The sequence below is a fragment of the Triticum dicoccoides genome, chromosome 2A (genome assembly GCF_002162155.2).
Source record: "Triticum dicoccoides isolate Atlit2015 ecotype Zavitan chromosome 2A, WEW_v2.0, whole genome shotgun sequence".
Taxonomy (NCBI): Eukaryota; Viridiplantae; Streptophyta; class Magnoliopsida; order Poales; family Poaceae; genus Triticum; species Triticum dicoccoides.
Window position 1 is genome coordinate 253950436 of NC_041382.1, and position 4115 is coordinate 253954550.

At 38.9% G+C, this 4115-nt stretch overlaps 1 non-coding gene across 1 annotated transcript; it reads right to left on the reverse strand.

Annotated features, from left to right (window-relative positions):
- Positions 1–940: 940 nt before the first annotated feature.
- LOC119359894 lies at positions 941–1047 on the reverse strand. The gene has a single exon (XR_005172726.1). It is a non-coding gene; the product is annotated as a small nucleolar RNA R71 (small nucleolar RNA).
- Between the last annotated feature and the right edge of the window lie 3068 nt (positions 1048–4115).

Here is a 4115-nt window from a genome sequence, read left to right on the forward strand (position 1 = left end):
GTGTGTGATGTCTGAACCATCTTCCATGTGCTAGTTTACTTGTCTGTTTAATTGCAAGAAAACCACTAAAAAAGAGATAGTACTTTTTCTGAACCCTTTACCTTTGCTGCATATTGTTTGGTTTTACCTTGTTCTAGTGGCTGCTTGTTATCATTACTATTTGATTCATCTGTTCAGTTGTTCTGAATGTTTTGAATGTGTGCTTCGAAGTTCTAGATCCCTGTGGAGAACACGACGTCCGTAGTTTGGGCGTAAAAACCCTGCTATATTACACTTGATCATTTTGGCGCCGTTGCCAGGGATCTAAATTTCATTAGCACATTAGTAGAAGCAGATCAGGATTTATTTTAGGCAACTAACCATTTCCTAACATTGGCTGCAATTTTGAGAGAAACTAGCATGTGTCAATTTCAGGAACTTTACAGGAAATTGTCTTATGCTTCAACCTAAATATTCACTAGTGCCATTTGATCTAGAAATTGGAAGGACTTTATTGAGGAGAAGAAGAGAGAATCAAACGCGGTTTCAAGTTGCCGAAACTTTGCAAGATCAAGAAGAAAAGATGCCTAATCAAGTACCTTTTCTCAGGGACTTGTGGATCCCAAGAGATCATGGGATACCAGGAGAAATGGTGCAACCAATTATTCAGGAAAACAATTTCGAATTGAAGCCTGCTCTGATTAACATGGTACAACAGTCCAGATTTGGTGGAACAGCTTTAGAAGACCCACATGAGCATATAAGGACTTTCTTGGAGTATTGTAACACCCTCAAGCAAAATGGAGTTTCACCGAGTGCTATCAGATTATCACTATTCCCATTTTCCTTGAGAGATGGAGCAAGAGTATGGCTTCACTCATTGCCTAAATATCTGAAAGATACTTGGGAGACTTTTTTGTAGACATTTCTTGAGAGATACTTTCCACCCACAAAAGCTGCCGAATATAGGGACAAGTTAACAAGGTTTACTCAATATGATGGAGAAAGTTTGTATGATGCATGGCAAAGATTCAACTCTTTAATCAGAATGTGTCATCATCATGGTTTAGAAAGATGGCTGGTGTTACAAAGGACTATCCACTCAGACCAGAGCTTTTGTCGATTCTGCTGCTAGAGGAGGAATCATGAACAAAACCCTTGATGAAGCATTTGCATTGATTGAAAGTATGGCGTCCCATCATTTCCAATGGTCAAGTGAAAGAGAAATAACACCACCACATCCTGGTGTGTATAATATGTCTGCAAATGATAGCATGGCAGCTCAGATTGGCATCTTGAACAAGAAGATGGATAGTATCATGTCAAATTGCATCGGTACATCTGTAGCTTTAGTAAGTGTGCCTCAAATGTGTGATGTATGTGGCCAAGTAGGTCATCCTTCAACAGAATGTACCTTATATTCAGCAATTGGATCATCGGTTTCATAAGTAAGTTATGCCCAAGGTCAAGGTCCATTCTCAAATAGCTATAATCCTTCTTGGAGGAACCATCCAAACTTGTCGTACAAGAACAATCAGTTATATGCAAGTGGATCGACGGTACGAGGAAATCGACCACCAAATCATCCAAGTCAATTTCAAGTGCCGAGGCAGAATAAACAACAAAATGTTTATCAAATGGAATGGAGGAAATCATGAAGATGCAGTTGGAATTGATGAACAAGATAACAAATGAAGTTAATGGCTTAAAGGATTCTCTTAAGATGCTTGTGAGCAAAATGGATAGTATGGTGGGAGAAAATGAAGCAAGGCTGCCTGCTCAACCAATTCCAAACCCGAAAGCTCACTGTGGGGAAATATCTTCAGTTGATGCAGTGACTACAAGGAGTGGAGCTATGAGAGGACCATTACTTCCTATTCCGAAGACATATGTGCCTCCTGCTATGAGGCCAAGTTCATCCGGAACTCCACCTTCAACATCATCAGAGAAAATAAAGGAGAAAGAAGTTGATAACCGAATTGAAACTGAAGTCGAATTTCCTGGTTTTCAAACAAGAGCTGATTCTGTGCTAGAGGAAGCAATAACAACCAACAACATTCCCTTTCCTGAGAGGTTCAACAAACACAAAGATGACAAGCAATTTGCCAAATTTTTGGAAACTATGAAAGGAGTTCAGATTACTATTCCTATTCTTGAGGTTGTCTTGCATGTTCCGATGTATGCCAAATATTTCAAGGAATTATTAACAAAGAAAAGAAGCATATCTGAGCTAGAAGTTCTAACTCTATCAAAGGAATGCAGTGCAATAATTCATAATTCCATGCCTGAAAAATTGGATGACCCAGGAAGTTTTTGTGTACCATGTGTTATTGGAAACAAAACTTACAGTACACTATGTGACTTGGGCTCAAGTGTTAGTGTGTTACCACATTCAGTTAGCAAAAGGATGTTCTTGGCAGAATTAAATCCAACATCCATAACTCTTCAGTTGGCCGACAGAACATATAGGAGACCTGTTGAAATTCTTGAGGATTTTCCAGTCAAAGTTGGGAAGTTTGCTTATCCGGTTGACTTTGTAGTGCTAGATATGAAGGACAAGAGTGAGGCTGTGATTCTTGGAAGACCATTTTTGGCCACAGCTGGTGCACTTATTGATATCCAAGAAGCTAAATTGAGCTTGAGGTTCGGAAATGAAAAGGTGGAGTTTGACATGAAGCATGCAACACATGTTCCTCAAAGAGAAGAACACTGTTACAGAATTGATACAATACAAAAATGTGTGGAAGAAGGTTATGAAGAGATGTATGGAAGTATTTGTTGTGAAGTAGTTGAGGAGGACAATAGTGAAATTAGATACGAGGAAATCAGACCTGTGAGCATGTTGGAAAGTAGTGCAAGGTCATTAGAGAAGATGCAACCAAGGCAAATAGAAATGAAACAATTTCCAGAAAGTTTGAAATATGCATTCTTAGACAATGAAAACCAGTGGCCAATTATCGTAAACAGTGAGTTGACGGAAATGCAAATAAAAGGGCTTCAAGCAGTTTATGTTATTGGATATTCGATCGATGATATGAAAGGGATTTATCCTGTTATCTGCTCTCTTAGGATTTACTTGAAAGAAAGTAGTGTGCCAATTAGAGAAAGTCAAAGAAGGTTAAATCCTCATTTGCAAGAGGTTGTCAAAAAGGAGATTCTTAAATTGCTCTCTGCTGACATCATATACCCAATTTCAGACAGCGAGTGGGTGAGCCCCATTCATATGGTGCCCAAAAAAGGAGGAATAACTGTCATTGAAAACGAAAAAGGGCAAACGATTCCTAGTAGGACTGTCACGGGGTGGAGAATGGTCAATGATTTCAGAAAGTTAAATGAAGTAACAAGGAAGGACCATTTTCCATTACCTTTTGTTGACCAAATGCTGGAAAGGCTTGCTGGGCATGAATATTTCTGCTCCTTAGATGGGTATTCGGGATTCTTGCAAATCCCAATTCACCTGGATGATCAAGATAAAACAACTTTCACTTGCCCATACAGAACATTTGCTTACAAAAGACTAGCTTATGGACTTTGTAATGCACCCCCAACATTTCAAAGGTTTATACTCTCTATATTCTCTGATATGATAGGAATCAAAGTGGAGGTGTTCATAGATGATATTACAGTCGTGGGAAAAGTTATGAAGATTGATTGAATAATCTGGCAGCAGTTCTTCAGAGGTGTTCAGAACACAATCTAGTCCTAAACTGGGAGAAGTGTCAGTTTCTTGTAAGGGAAGGAATTATTTTGGGACATTTGGTATCTAAAAGAGGAATTGAGGTTGATCAAGCAAAAGTCGAAGTAATATCAAAACTTCCACCACCTGTAAATGTGAAGGGAGTGAGGAGCTTTTTGGGACATGCTTGGTTCTACAGAAGATTCATAAAGGATTTCTCCAAGATAGCCAAACCCCTCACTAATCTCCTAAACAATGATGTTAAGTTCAACTTTGATGCAGAATGTGAAAAATACTTCAACTTGCTCAAGGAAGCATTGGTCACTGCTCCAATAGTGCAACCCCCTGACTGGGAATTACCATTTGAGATAATGTGCGATGCAAGCGACTTTGCTGTAGGTGCAGTACTTGGAAAAAGAAAAGGAAAAGATTTGCATGTAATATAATATGCTAGCAAAAC